The sequence below is a fragment of the Macrobrachium nipponense genome, chromosome 44 (genome assembly GCF_015104395.2).
Source record: "Macrobrachium nipponense isolate FS-2020 chromosome 44, ASM1510439v2, whole genome shotgun sequence".
NCBI classification, from domain to species: domain Eukaryota; kingdom Metazoa; phylum Arthropoda; class Malacostraca; order Decapoda; family Palaemonidae; genus Macrobrachium; species Macrobrachium nipponense.
In genome coordinates, this window is record NC_087221.1 from 13,400,390 (window position 1) to 13,416,335 (window position 15,946).

Sequence of the window (15,946 nt, forward strand, 5' to 3'; positions counted from 1 at the left end):
GTTCGAGGTTTTTTACGATCTCCAAACAGGCGAGACCACGGTCCAAAGTGAGCGAGAATCCCCGATAATTGTTACACGATAATCGGGAACCTTGCTTATGCTCGAATTCCTGTAATTTCTAGCATTTGGAAGAAGACTGCTGCTGAAAGAAGAGTATCTCACAGTAGGCGATTAACCTGGAATAGAGAAGAACGGACGGGAACTTCCAGTTTGGCTTGAACTATCGTCTTCGGTATTCTGTTCACCATTGAAGCTTTCCTTTGGGAAAGACTTCTCCTTCACTCTCTTGACTGAAGAACGAAGGCGGTCGATCTCCAATCCTTATTCTCATTCCTCGAGAGGAAAGAATTTAGGATGGAGGTCGTGGTACAGAACTACAAATATACTACGTATATTACCCTCGCGATAGATTCTTTTAACAGTTGAATTGTCCGGGGGGTAGGCGCATACCGTAGTTAACTCTACGGTTTGTGACCGAGACGAATTGTATTCTTAATTGAAACTGCAACTCGGGGTTGCCTGCAACCTCCCAGCAGTTATCAGTTTCGATTTTAGATACTTGGTATTGTCATGACAACACCAAATCAGCTTTTGTATTTACCGAAATCCGTTTCGTTTAAATATAATTGCTCGAGCGTATTCTTTATGCTCGATGGTTCTAGCCGAACGCATTCCTTCGTGGAATAATGGATTACCTGGCAACTCAGGATGACGAGTCACCGAGAGCTACTGCGTATTGAACTGCCTGATAGCAGCTCAGTATCAGCTAGGTCTCCGAGATGCACGGTCGGTTACGTCTTTCTCTCCCCTGGTTTGATTGACTACCGAACCGTATCTCTACCCAACAATCATGGACTTAGGTCTCTGATTAACGGGGATTCTCGCAATAATGAAGGACCATCTATTGCTGTGACGCTCGATTTCATCGCCTTCGACATTGCGAGAATTTTCAACAGAGATATCTCTTGGACTCTTTCATCTTTCTGTTTACCGCACGGTAACAGAAGTCTGTACTAGTCTCCCGCTGCATCGCACCGCGATAATGCGAATGATTTTTGCAGACATCTGAGTTTGTCTTCAAAATATCTCGTATTCGTAGGTGTGCAATTATTCATTGCTCGCCCCGAATTAACAGATGTGTCAGAAGACATCGCCTACTCTCCGACCTGACAGCTCTACTTCCAAATGTTCAGCCCATGAGAAGCAGTTCTTCAGGCAGTATTTCCCTGTCTCTTCATTACTGAAAAGCGCTCCGCTTTTATTGCAACTACGATCCTCACCGGACAGCAATGAATAGCGGTTAGCGTTCTCAGTCTTTGTAGCACAGGTTCAGAATCTTGAGAATCCTTCTCTCGGTTCAGCTGTGAAGACGTAGGTTGCTTTTTCTGTACACCTTCGTCTTCAACGACACAGTGTTGTTTCTCCTTAGCTGAGAATCAACTATACTATGAGATATCTTGCCATCAGGGACCTCGGTCTCTAGAAGGCAATTGACTTTCGCCTGTTGGGCACATGCCTTAAGAGAATCATCACCTCGCCTTCTGGCATCGGTGACGAACAAATTATTTGTTTAGTTTCTTGGCATAATCCTTTTAAGGCGAAGGTCACGTGACTTGCTCGGGTGCTTGGACAACTTGCCTCCTACCGAACGCAGTCAGTCGGCAGCTGTCAGAGCGCCCAAGTCAGTTACGAACTTCGCTGTGGACTTAGTTTGGTTGTTCCATAACAGTCTTTTCTTCGTCCTAACGGCTTGTCACAGTACCCATACCATCGACACCCACCATTGAGTGTCGGTGTCCTATCCACTACCGAGAAGAACTTCACTGCATGGGGATAGGAGAATGTGAGACACTTCGCTGCAGACGGATAGACCAGTATGGGTACAGGACATCACCGAAGTCGAGAAGAGGGATAGGTCATACGACCATTCCCTTCTTTTCCTCTGAGGTAATTGCATGACTTTCCTGCGAAGTCAAGCATCCAGGGGATGGGGATTCGTGACGCTCGATTTCGTACCAACTTCGTAGCGAAGACTCAGAACCCTTCGGTTCCTGACGATCGGTTAGAGTCCTTCACAATCCCCTCCCTAATGGACTTCACCGCCTTCGATGCGAAGGAGATGCTGCTTTGTCCTGTGAAAGCGCGACCGCGCTTTCTGAAGAAACTCGACATCCCAGGCTGAGTGTTGAAGACTCTTCGTCAGCACCAAGATGACCTAGAAGTACACTCCCTCGAGTTACACAAGAACTTCTCCGTGGCGCAGGTACTGAAGGCAGGGGTCTGGTACAACCAGACCACTGGCACCACCTTCTACCTTTTGGATATTGCCCACAGGTCCTTGGATCGTTTTCCTTGGGACCCGTGGTGGCTGCTCAACACGTTGTGTAGCTAACCCAGACCCTAGCAGGCTGAACAGCATCGAGTCCTGGTGTGACTGTAAGAATAGATAAGTGAATGAGAGAGTGACTGGCTTCTCTTCCTATCTTTTTCTCCCCCCTCTACCTGTAGGTAGAGGGATACGGTCATCACCTTGCTGGATAAGGACGAGATGCCGGTGAGCTACTCGACAGAGCCCCATCCTATCCCTTTCACTAGGGATGGGAGCGAATATCCACCACTTCCTCCTACAAGGGGGGGGAAGTGGATGCCAACAAGAGACAAACCATACTTTATGTTGCCTCTTGCAAATAGGAACTTGTTCTTGTTTGCTGGTACGAAGAGATACGCTTGCCTCTCTCTTAGTACTTGGTCCAGAGGTCTGACCATTGATCCTGCGGTGCACACCCCGATCAATCGGACAGAGGCTTGGATCCCTCCCTCGCTCCTACACCAGGGGGAGGCATTCCTAAGGTTGGGCGAACACCAGTCTGTTCACAAAAGACTCAGATTCCTCCCACCAAGAAGTGAGTCTTCCTATTGTAAAAGGACCGAAGGTTTGTATGCCGTGTCGGAACAAATGACAATTTGTCCAAAATTGCATTTTTCCTAACTATACAAACCTGAGGTCCTTTTACACATAGTCCCACCTCATGCCACCCCTCATTCTGCAGTTTTTGCTTGGGCCAAAAGCAAAAGTGATTTGTTTACCTCCCAGTCGCGCGCGCGCGCCTGTCGGACAAGCAGTTAACTACCGAACCCCTTGTTCGAAAGCTTACGACCTATCCAGCTGCCGCTAGTACCTTCCTATTGTAAAAGGACCTCAGGTTTGTATAGTTAGGAAAAATGCAATTTTGGACAAATTGTCATTTTTGGTTTCTCCCGTGGGAGAGAAGGTGTCAGAGCCTTTGCCTGTCTGTAGCCTGCCCCATGGACTGCCCTGCATCAGTAGGTTTATGAACCTACTCTTCTGCCAGGGAATGAAAGTATGTCCTGGGGCAAAACAAAGGTCCTTGCCCTTTGCCACCTCTTCTAGGGAATTTGACAGTAGTGTGTGTGACCCAGTTAATTATCCATGGATTATAAACACAGTATATATTTTAGTTAGGCAGTTCCTTGTTATCCGCGGACTCGGTTCATAGTGATCCGATTTTATGGCGCATGTCTAGCACCTTAAAATTGGCGATTTATGACGCCACAACGGGCAGAATTTCGGTTATCGGCGTCATAACGTGCCAATTATAGTTATGGCGTCATAACGTGCCGATTATAGAGTTATGGCACCATAATATACCTAACAAAAGTGACATTAACTGAAACTCGGCGCCATAAAGCGCTGAGTTTCGGTTAATGGTAGTTTTCATTTATCAGTACCCTGCCGAGAACTGAACCCCCGCTGATAACAGGGGACTGCCTCACTTTCCCTGTTGCCTCATATTCCTCATCTTTTGGCAACGGTACCTATTTATACTTGAATAATAGATTCACATCAGCCGTGCATCTGATGTCTAGGCCTGTCCCTTACGACGCTCCTGATTGGCTGTTGATAAGCCAGTCACTGGGCTGGAAACTCTCGGTCCCGCTTGAGAGTTCACATAGGCAGGATGTATGTTCCGACCTCTTTAAAAAATTTAAACTTTCATTACACCTCAGTTTTACCCGTAGAAAAGAAATGTTTCCGAATTTCATCACTAAATGTCTTCAAGCCAATGAGTTTGAGAGTGGGGAGAACTAACCTCTAGTTTATCATTGGGGTCTCTGTGTAGGCACTGAAAGAAGTTGTCCAGGGCACCCATTCTTTCTAGTTTCATAAAGTGATTGAGTAGACATACTGCTTGTCCAGTGAGGAGGACATTTATCCATTCTGGGTGACATCTCACAAAGTAAAGGGTGTTTGCCTTTCCCAGACAGTTAGAAGAGCTTCTTGGTTCACAGGTAATGAGGGCAGGTATCCATCAGTGTATAAATAACCCACATTTTAGCTCTTATCTTACTTATACTACTACCTATCTTTAGGGCAGCACTTTGTTTGTGAAGTTTCCCTGGACGGAGGGTTGGATACCTCACTTTTGACTCATTGCCCTACCAATCTTGCATCCCTATGCCAGGTTGTGTTGGATGTTATTGTAGTCATTGTTCCTGTGCAGCAATCATGACTAGGAGTATGTCACCGAGAGACTATCCTTCCACCTAAGGAGTGTCTTCTTCATAAAAAGCAGTAGTAGTTTGTTTTCCCATAGGAGCAGATCACAGGTTTTTTAAGTTATATGCATTTCTTTTAGATATACAAACCAGAGCCTTTTATCATAATTTACCCTGAACCACCCTGTGTAGTCCCTGAGTCAAGGAAAAAATACCTGATGATGGCAGGTGAGTGGAGGGTTCAACCCACTCACTTGCCTATCATCAGTTAATTACGTTGTTACCAAGTTTTAATAACCAATTCTAGTAAGTGCTAAAGTATGCAATACTCCAACAATAAAGGCTCTGGTGTGTATACCTAGCAAAAATATAAATTACTTTAAAATTTCATAATTTTTCAACGTAACTATGATCTTGTTTAAGTGTTTTGAAAAACATTTTTCAATAAGTCTTTAACAAATATTGTTGTACTTGTTTACCTCTTTATTTCCACTATGCTGTTGGGGTTGACTTATGGAAATAGTGAACAATAATTTCCACATCTTTAAAATGGGTAGGTTGTTTATAATGGGAAGGATTGTCAACATTTATTTCTCTTTTCCTATATTTATTTTTTCCTTCTCAGAATCGAGCATACAACTTTTTAGAGAGAGATCCAATATTCCACATTGATGATGATGACCTGACTTTAGAGGAACAGAGGATAGTAACATACCGACGAATGAGGAGACTTGCGAGTGATGATTTTGTTGATGAAAGTGAAACTCTGATGGATATGAGAAAGGTAAAGCCTTACTGGAAGTTTGTTTTTATACAGCAAGAATACAGAAAGTGTATTTCAGTAGAAGATAGTGTTTAGGGCCTATACAGCAAATGCCATAAATAATTGTCTGCAGCTGCTCATGTTTTATATGACATACATACAGTTATTGTCCATAAAAGCCAAACCAATAGGCCATTCATAAAAATGTATGTCCTAACTGCCACCATAAAGATGGCTAAGTTGTGTACTGTGCTTGATTTTTCATGCCATCTCAAAGATATGGTAGATCAGACAAAAAGATGTGTATAATGACCCATCAGGCGGATGGTTAAATTCGTTGTTTTTCTGCCCAAGTAAATGTAACCTTAGACAAAGATCAGGAATATATTGGTCTTTGCTGTTGGCATCAGCTGAGTAAATAGTAAGTGGTAACTAAAGATGGAAAGAAAATGAGCACTTGTCTGAATAATCTGGACAGAATAGTAAGGTAATGCCCTCTTCAAGGTTCTTGTGCTATTTTGAGAGTACGTATTGTTGCCCATGCACTGCATAGATTACCCAAGAAAAGGTATTATTTATGAAGATCTAGGCTGCAGTTGAAATTATGATACGAGTAATTTATAAATGAGCTTATTATGTACTGAAGGGATATGTAAATAAGGAAATGATCATCATGGAAGTGAAGACAAGAACTTGAAGTAGTTCATATGCGAACAAACCTTTGGTCTTAACAATAGGATAATTTCTAAGCGTCTAGCTAGATCCAGTTAAATCGCAGATGAAAGCAAGGAAGCTTGTGAGATCTGGCAACGTCTGTGTGTATCGGGTGAAAAGTGGTTAAGGACCACTCACCCACACCACAGCGTTTAGTCTTCTTAACCCCCTGGACAAGAGTTGTGGTTGACCTCTCTCAGCCTTTCCCAGTTCATTACCCATTTTCGCTTGTCTTTTTATGTGTGTGTGTGCTTTTATTATGGCTTCTGCTCCTTCTCGTCCTCGTCAACGTGTGTGCCCGGGAACTCCAGGTTTCCTGTGTTGTTGTTTTTTGGCTTCTTCAGCGACCGATCCTGACATCACTTGTAGTAGGTGTCGTTCTAACGTTTGCACAATAACAAATCCCTGCATGGAATGCTGTGCAAGGCCTACAGAGCAGTGGAAGTTATTTTATAGTAAGAGGAACCATCGTAGAATTTCTACTCTTCCTTCATGGGAGGGATTTTCTTCTCTTCCCGTTGCATCATCTGCCGCTGCCACACCCCATGCTAGTGTTGTGCTTTTGTCCCCTTCCTTTTCTTCCATCGATTCGTCATTGGAAGTATCGGGAGGCCCTCAGGCTGATTCATTACGTAATGTTGCCCCCTCTTCCTCGGAAGTTAATTTAATTTCCAAGAGGGAGGAGGCTTTTTCATCAGTTTCTTTAATTTCAGATTTTGAGGCGTCCAAAATGGCGGCGCTCCGGGGGACCCTTGGTCTACGGGGTCTACCCTCCTTGGAGGGTTTGCTGACACACTTCTTGGATACTCTCCACCCCCTTCACCTCCTTCCTCACAATGTCCAGGCCCTCCCCCCTCCTCTTGGCCTCGTCTTCGTTGGTAGCCGAGGTCAGCCATATTGTATTGCTCCACTAGTGATGATTGCTGCTTCTTCGAGTCAGAGGGAAACCGTGGTGTCAGCCATTTTGTATCCCTCTGCCTGTGGCATCTGCTTCCCGTTTGGATCAAGGGGAAGCCGTGACATCATCGCTGCTTATGACATCACTTCCATCGATGACATCACTCCCAGTTGCCTCCTCTGCGCTGCCTCGCTCGTCTGTGTTGTCATCGTTTGCTGCTGTGACATCATCTCTGCCATCCAGTTTGCTGCATCTCCCTTCCATGTCATCGGCCCCTTCTCTTGCTGATCCATCTGAGGCTTTATGCCAGGCGGTTCTTAAGAAATTTGACTATGTTTTAGAAGATAGGTTTGCTGCCATGTCGGCTGGGAGGACTGGAAGCAAGCGTGTTCAATTGCCCCTGCCTCCTGCGAAGAGATTGTGTAACGAGTCAGTGCTGTCTTCTTCTCCTTCTCTTCCATCTCCACCGTGTCGACATATAAAGCATTGGAAGGCTAAGGACTTTGCCCTTTCTTCGTCTGTGAGTGAGGAGCGACACGCCCATGTTCCTGTGAGTGTTGGTGTTACTGAGAGTGTTAGTGCATCTTCCCCTGTGCAATCTGAAGTGGCTGTAAGGATCTCAAGGCACCTGTCAAGAGGTTGAAGGTTGTGAGTGCGGAGTTAGTGCAGCAGGAGTGTTTGCCTGCCCTTTTCCTTGGTACTTCCCGGGGTTCAACTCCAAGGGATTCTCGTTCTATTTAGAGTGTTCGAGACACTTCACCTACGCACGTACGTGTGTCCGCACAGAATATGCATGTATGTACGTGGCAATGTTCGAGAGTCATCTATTGGGAGAGTGCATGGTGAGTCCCTAGTGTTGTGGTTGGTTCGTCGCAGGAGTTGGCACCTAGACTCAGCCGAGACAGGTTGGTTGGTGTTTCAGGCTGTTTGGCTGCTGGCTCTTCTGTTGGTTTACACGAGGAAGGCTCTTTAGATAAGCCTGGACACCCTTCTCGTCGTCGGCCTCCGTTGCCGGAGCAGGAGGAGGGAGACACGCAAGAGTTTTTGTCTCCTTTCTTTACAGAAGTTGTCGATCGCAATCTTGGGTTCAACAATTTGGAGAGTAGGACTCGGGCTCGGTCGTCTTTTACTCCTTCCTGCCTGGAAGCCTTGCTGGGAGCTACGCAAGATCCCAAGCCATCATTTCAACTTCTCCTGTCGGGGCATGTCCAGTCGGTCTTACATAAGGTAAACGCCTCTGTTTTAGATCAGGACGGATCGCTTCGCTCTAGGGGCTCTGCCAAGTTGCACATCAACATCCTAGAATTAAGGTGGCCTTCCTACCCCTCCAAGAGTTTAGGGATCAAGTGATGGAATATTCCGTGGTGTTAATGAGCGACAACACTTATGGTGGTGGCATATATCAACAAGCAGGGGGTTGTCATGTACCCCTGCTGCATCAGTTGACAGTGGAGGTGCACGGGTAGAGCTGTCGGCCAGATACATTCCAGACAAGAAGAATGTAGCGGCAGACAAGCTCAGCTGCCAGAATCAGGTGATAGGGGCAGAGTGGTCTCTTCACATGGACGTGGCGAAAAAGTTATTCAACCTATGTGGGTGCCCAGTCGTAGATTTGTTCGCCACCTGGCACAACAGGAAACTGCAAGTCTTCTGTTCCATAGTGCTGGACCCATGGGCTGCTGCAGAGGATGCGTTCCAACATCTGTGGGACAAGCTCGAAGTGGACGCCTCTCCCCCCATTCTGTCTGATTCACAAGGTGATCAGCAGGGCGGTGACCAACCATAATCATCAGATGATTCTGGTGACACCCAAAAATGGCCTCAGGCTGTTTGGTATCCCAATCTGCTGGCTCTTCTCCCCGAGGCACCAAGAGAGATTCCCCCGTGGCACAACCTCTATGTCAGCTGCACATAGAACAGTACCACTTGGCAGTAAAGTCCTTGTGTCTTCACTGCTGGAGGTTATCCACCATCTCTTGCGAGCAAGAGGCTTTTCTCACCATGCAGCAACAGAGATGGCAGGATATCTCACAGTCCTCTGCAGCAGTATACCAGGAGAAGTGGGCTGTCTTCTGTGGTTGGTGTCGTAGACTGGGTCTCTCTCCACTCAGAGCCACTCTTCAGCAGATCGTGGATTTCCTAGTCTTTCTTCGTCGAGAGAAGCTCCTCTCTGTATCTGCAGTTAAGGTGTATAGGTCTACCTTTGTTCTGGTCCTGAAACTGCAAGGATTAATATATCCACTTCCATGGAGATATCTCCTCTTATGAGGACCTTTGAGAGGTCTTGCCCACCCAGAGAACTCAGCCCCCTGAGTGGGACGTGACCCTCGTTTTAAGGAGCCTGGCTCATGAACCACATGAGCCCTTACAAGGGTCGTCAAGACAGGGATCTGACCCTCAAGACTGTCTTTTTGCTTACTTTGGCATCGACAAATAGAGTAAAATTTCATGGTCTCTCTTATGATGTGAAACACTCATGCGATTTTGTCCTGGATTTAGTAGCGAAGACTCGGAATCCAATGGTCCCTGACGCTAGATTCAAGTCCTTTACAATCCCCTCTCTAGAGAACTTTTGTGGTAATGATCCTGACGAGATGCTGCTTTGTCCCATTAGAGTGCTACGGTGCTTTCTGAAGAGAACTCGATGTCTTCAGCCTGAGTGTCAACGCCTCTTCGTTGGCATGGGGGGGGGACCAAGAAAGAAGTGTCCAAGAACACTATTTCTTTCTGGCTTCGTGGTTATGGGTCCTGTCTTTGCGTTCCACAAGAACTTGTTGGTTCTACAGGTACTGAAGGCAGGGGTTTGAGCTAATCAGACCACCTTCACGCCCTTTTACCTTCGGGATATATCCTATAAGTCCTTGGACACTTTTTTCCTTGGGACCCATGTGGCTGCTTAACAAGTTGTGTACCTTGCCCAGCTCCTTAACTGAACAAGGTTGCATCTCGCCTTTGTGAGCTGTGTGAGTGTGGCGTGAATAACAGAGTGACTAGCCTCCTTCTTTCCACCTTTTTCATTCTTCTCTCTTTCTGCGGGCAGAGAGTCATGGTCGTCACACACTGGAACTGGCTGCTGATCCAGGTAAGCTGTAAATACAGAGCTCCATTCTATTTTCTTTCATGAAAATATAGAAGCATGTATCTGTCTCCCTTTCCCTAGCAATGGGGGAAAGAGAGCCTGGAGATAAGACAAACCCAATGCTTGTATATTTGCCTTACGGTCACCGACCGACTACAAGGTTCTTAATTGCTTTTTCATAATAGGCTATGCTTGCCTCCCTCTTATGAAATGATCCAGAAGTCTTACCATTGGTCACAAAGTTCCCATACTCCAAACAATCGGTCAGAGGCCAGGTCACCCCTCCTTGCTCTTACGACCAGGAAGGGGACCTAAGGTTTGGCAAACACCAGTCTTCATTAGGGCTCACTCAGATTCCTCCCGCCAATAAGTGAGTCTTCCAAATGTAAAGGACCAAGGGTTTGTGTAATGTGTAGGAATAGATCACAATTTTTAAAGTAAATTGTATATTTCTAAATTGTGCAAGCCTGAGGTCCTTTACATTTAGGCCCACCTCATGCCACCCCTCAACCTGTTCCTGGGCCTAAAGCAAAGTGGAATGTTTACATCCAGTCGGGCAGAACTCCCGACTATACTCAGTTTTTTCCTTCTGTCCACCCGCCTGTGGTCCTTGCACATGGTAACACTGCGTCCCGGGCTTTAAATAGTTATGCTGTGTGTAAGTTCTAAGTAAATAAAAGGATATATTGGTGTACATTTGCATCTGAAAAGTTTTTCAATAATTTACTGTATGCGAATTACACCGTTAATATTCGAAATAGGATATTGTTATTATTGTTGAATGTAAGCTGCCTTTTTGGGGTGGTAAATGGAACAGCCAGATGCAGTGGCGGGAAAATTGCTTCTCTCACTGTTCACTACTGCAAGATGTCAACTTTATTGGACCATAACTACTCTGCTACTAAGCTACGTGTTACTTCACTACAGGTAAGTATATCAGTAGACTATACAGTGGGGCCCCCGTATTCGCGTTCTCCGGATTCGCGGACTCACACATTCGCAGATTGCTCTCGGGAATGTTTCCCCGCATTATTTGCGGATAATGCGGAAAATTCGCGCATTCACAGTATTTTTCTATGAGAAATATCCACAAATTCCTGGTTTTTTTTTTATAAATTTCATCATAAAATGCACTTTATGTGATAAAACTATTAAGAAAACCAAGTATGAAAATTTTTAGTGATTTTTCTTGAGTTTTAACTAACAAAAGAGGCTGTTTTTAGCGTTTTTATAGGGGTTCCAAACATTCGCGGGTTCTAACTATTCACGGGGGGGTCTGGTACGCATCTCCCGCGAATACGGGGGGACCACTGTACTACTTTTAATTTTTATAAAGTGCGTTTTAGCCAGATACGATATGACGTAACTTGGTTTAGCATCTGTTTAACGGAATTTGTGTCTGGCTGTTCCATTCGCCACCCCGAAAAGGCAGCTTACATTCAACAATAATAACAATATCCTATTTCGAATATTAACGGTGTAATTCACATACAGTAACTTATTAAAACACTTTTCAGTTACAAACGTATGCCCAGATATCCTTTTATTTACCTAAAACTTACACATATTATAACTATTTAAAGCCCGGGACGCAGTGTTACCATGCGTGAGGACCACAGGCGGGTGGACAGATGGAAAAAAACAGAGTATAGTGGACAGTAATCACTGCCTAACTATCTTGTTAAAACTTCAATGGCCGAATTCCAGCCTACGCGGGAAGTAATTCGTAATCTAAAGGACCTCAGGTTTCTATAGTTAGGACAAATAAAATTTACTTTAAAAATGAAAATTGTGATTTTGCCATTTGTAAAAAGCATTTAATATCTAAAATTTTCAGTGCTGGTGAGTTTAGTGTGTAGGGTTATTTACAGTTGTAGAAGTGTGACATTGTGTTGTTCTTTTATACCTAATATCTATGGATGTAGATGCATGAGGATGAATTGTCAGGGACTGGAAATACATCTTCAAGTGGTTATCATGGATTATTGCATGACTGAGAATTAATATCTATAAATGAATAATGTCAACATTAACATCTTTAAATGTTTTTCCTTAGTTGAGATATGCTAAATAACTGGATAATCAAGACATATAAAGTGAATTAGGGTTAATAGCGCTGGCTATTTTCAGTCTTTTACAATATTATATCTCGAGCAAGGTAGATGCAATACATATTGGCAGTTATAGGTTAATTTGTTTGAGTTTTTTTTGTGTTACCAACACTGAATTTTCCATCTTCAAAAGAATTATCTGCTAATATTCCTTCCACAAAACTGAAACCATCCTCACTACAGTACATTGCTCTCATAGTCAAAGTCTGTCTCTCTTACCAGCAATATCTTTCTGGTTTTTGTTAGAGCTGGAAGAAATATATAGCAGTGAACTAATGTATAAGTTGGTTTTAAAGTATTCAGCCTGCATTGGTTGCAACTTGAATGGTGATATAGTATTTAGGTTACTTACCCACACCTAGTCACAGTTGAGTGAACTTGAACTTGTTTCATATCCAAGTTACTTGTACCATATTGTATTAAGTTGGATTTATGTGTATACGTTACTAATTAAATGCACATTAATTTTATTTATGTTGTCATTTTCTGATTTCCAGAATTTCATTAACTTCAAGTATTACATTTATGATCTCATTGTTTATTACTTTTGAAAATGCTAGACAGTGGCCCTGCAGGAAGTGATTGGAAGCTATAACTGGTCTGTGCATGTTAGGAAATCGCTTCTAACACTCTTCATAACTGCAGGATTATATGGACTTGGGACAGAACGGCATTATAAGTTTATCAATGCTCTTAATACATTTGAGGTAAGGTGATTGTAAGGATAAGGTAACTTTTAAGACTTATTTATTTTTATAGCATGGACCATTGTTTTTATTACTCTTTATTGGTTTAAATTCATAAATAATCTGTCTTTTGACTCTGTTAAGAAAGAATGATTTTTTGAACATGTTTTCTATGGTATTCTCTTTAGAATTGGAAGTTCCTCCTTTATGAGAAATATTGCTTAGCCCCATGGTTTTCTTATAATTTTTAGATATGTTCACCAGACCTCACATCACATCACAGATACATAATGGCTTTGGATGAGTATGTGAAAACTCATTGTTTTTACAAAAATACAGATCATCTCCTTAAATGTAGTATTCCTTTGGAAGACATGGAATTGATCATTGAAAGTTGGAAAAAAGGCAATTATGTAGCGGTTGGTAGATAAATGGGGGAACCTCCCACTCCTTTGCTATCATCAAGCACTTTTTCTTTAGCCACAGTCAAGATCGATGTCTTGCTGCACTTGTCTGTGAATGCTTGGAAGTTAAAATTTTTGGATATTTCTGGTATGTATGGTTTGTTGATTGAATTTTTCTAATTGAAGTTAAGAAAACAGAACAGTGAAGAGTGTAGAATGAGGGCAATTGTTCAACCACATTTTGTCCTCTGTATTGTTTGGATCCCTACCAGTTCTTTGCCTCTTGAAGTAGATCTGTTCATGCTGGTCCCCTTCACAGTGGAAGAAGTTTGGCAAGAGGCAGAGGCAAAAATGTAAAAATGGCCTTTTCCCTGTCATATTGGGGGAAGCCACTCCCCCAAATAATGCCTTCTTCCTTCCTCCCAGGCTGCTCCACCTTCCTCCTTGGTACTTGCATGCCACCTCCTCCTGCTCAGTTTGAGGGGGTTACAGGGGGAAAGGTGGGCAGAAGATGAGACTCCGACCCTTGCACGTGCTTCACCACATACTCCTACTATATACAGGCAGTCCCCGGGTTACGACGGGGGTTCCGTTCTTAAGACGCGTCGTAACCCGAAAATCGTCGTAAGCCGGAACGACGTTGTTGAAAACATGTCCACAGGGAAAATTTCACTAATTTGCAATTTTTCTTAGGGCCGTATCTCTAAAATTATCACTAATTTACTTTTTTCATGTGCAACGCTGTGTATTCACAAACTACTGTATATTTTCATTAAAATACAAGAGAGAGAGAGAGAGAGAGAGAGAGAGAGAGATAGAGAGAGAATATAGAGGAGAATTAGAGAGAGAGATTAAAAACGTTAAAACCATTAAATTCGTTGACCATTGTATGGCATTGTTACTTTCCCAGCTCCGAGTGTCACTGGGGTTATGAGGTAGGGAAATTGATATAGAAAAAGACGAAGGGAAGAATTTTCTTTTGAAATTAGTTATCGTATTATTACTACTTCTATTATTATTATTATTATTATTTGAAAATATAATAAACACGTGCATCTACCATAAAAATTCTCTCATCTCAGTAAGAAAGAGGAATTATCCTTACAATTGAAATGGAAAGGTCATTTTCATCTCTTTAAAATACGACCATTATAAATTTTGTAATTAAAGTTTTATTATTATATTATTGGATTATTATTATTATTATTATTATTATTATTATTATTATTATTATTAAATAACTGAAATTATCAATAAACATTTTACGTACTAGTACCATAAAAATTCTTTCATCTCGTAAAAGAGAAACGAGAGAGAGAGAGAGAGCGAGAGTTGAAGAGAGAGAGAGAGAGAGGAGTTTAATTCCTTAATTAAAAGTGACATGGATAGATTAGTACGTATTGTATTTCTTTAAAATATTATCACATATGAATTTTGTAATTACATTTATTATTATTATTATTATTATTATTATTATTATTATTGAATACACTAGCGTTTCAACGGGCATTTAATTTATATAGAATCTTTCTTTCAATCTTAATTCTTCTTGTTTATTATCTTTTTTCTGTCAGCATGTAGCTGGTGTATTAAGTTTCCTAAGGACATGTAAAGATTTTCATTTGTCTTAGGTTTATTCCTCTAACGTGTCGACAGCGCACAGCCAGTCATCTATGAGAGTTTACAGTACAGTGAATTAAGATACGTTTTACAAGTATTTATGAGCATGCAAGGTCGTGTACAATCGGTGGGGGCGGGTCGGTGGAACGGATTTAATTGGTCGTTGGATGGTAACGAAATCTCCCCCTGAGGCGTTCAGACCTACGTAGTTTGGACGGGGTTATTAGCGTCGGTTGGGTGTTGGTTGGGGTACCCACCTCTTGGGCGGCAGGCTGTACATTTGATATATCTTCCGCTCGTTCTCTCCCGCTTTCTCTCTCTACTTCTTCTGAAGTTCTCTCTCTCTCTTCTCTTCCTCTCTCTTCTCTCTCTCTCTCTCTCTCTCTCTTCTTCTTCTCTCTCCTCTCTCTGCTCTCTCGTTTCGCTCCTTCTCAACGCTCTCTCTCTATCTTTTCTCTTCTCTCTCTCTTCTCTCTTCTCTCTCTCTCCTCGCTTCCTCTCTCCGCTCTCTATCTCTCTTTCTTCTCCTTCTGCCTTTTTGCGTCTCTCTCTCTTTCTCTTTTCTGTTTGCTCCTCTCTCTCTCTTTCTCTCTCTCGTACTCTCTCTGTCTCTCTCGATCTCTCTCTCTCTCTCTCTCTCTCTCTCTCTCTCTCTGTCTCTCCCCCCTCGATCTCTCCTCTCTCTCTTGTGGCGGTATACGTAGTCGGTTGGTTTCTTGCGCCATTTCTTCTTATGATGGTGGGAAGAAACTCTGTTTCTTTTACCGTGTTGATAGTCGGTTTTTTCTCTAATATATGTAATGCTTCAAGATAACGTAGGCGTTTTCGGTCCGGTGCATAGTCAATAATTTCTATTTTGTTCATGAATCTTACCTGCCAGATATATATATAGCTGTATTCTCCGAAGTCCGACAGAATTTCAAAACTCCCGGCACACGCAGTGGTCGGCCAGGTGGTAGTACCCATTCCCGCCGCTGGGAGGCGGGCGTAAGGAACCATTCCCATTTTCTGTCAGATATTTTCTGTCGCCGGTGCAGACAACAAGTGTTTTCTGCACCTCCGTCATTGGATTTTGGAACTCTTTTGGTCACTTGAGTATCCTGATTGATTTTTGGTTATTTGATTTGGATCGGTGGTTAGGCATACGCTAATT

The 15,946-nt window shown here is 43.0% G+C and overlaps 1 pseudogene; it reads left to right on the forward strand.

The window, feature by feature from the left end:
• The window catches only part of LOC135204032 (peroxisomal acyl-coenzyme A oxidase 3-like), a 194,932-nt pseudogene that overhangs the window by 38,862 nt on the left and 140,124 nt on the right, over positions 1–15,946 (forward strand).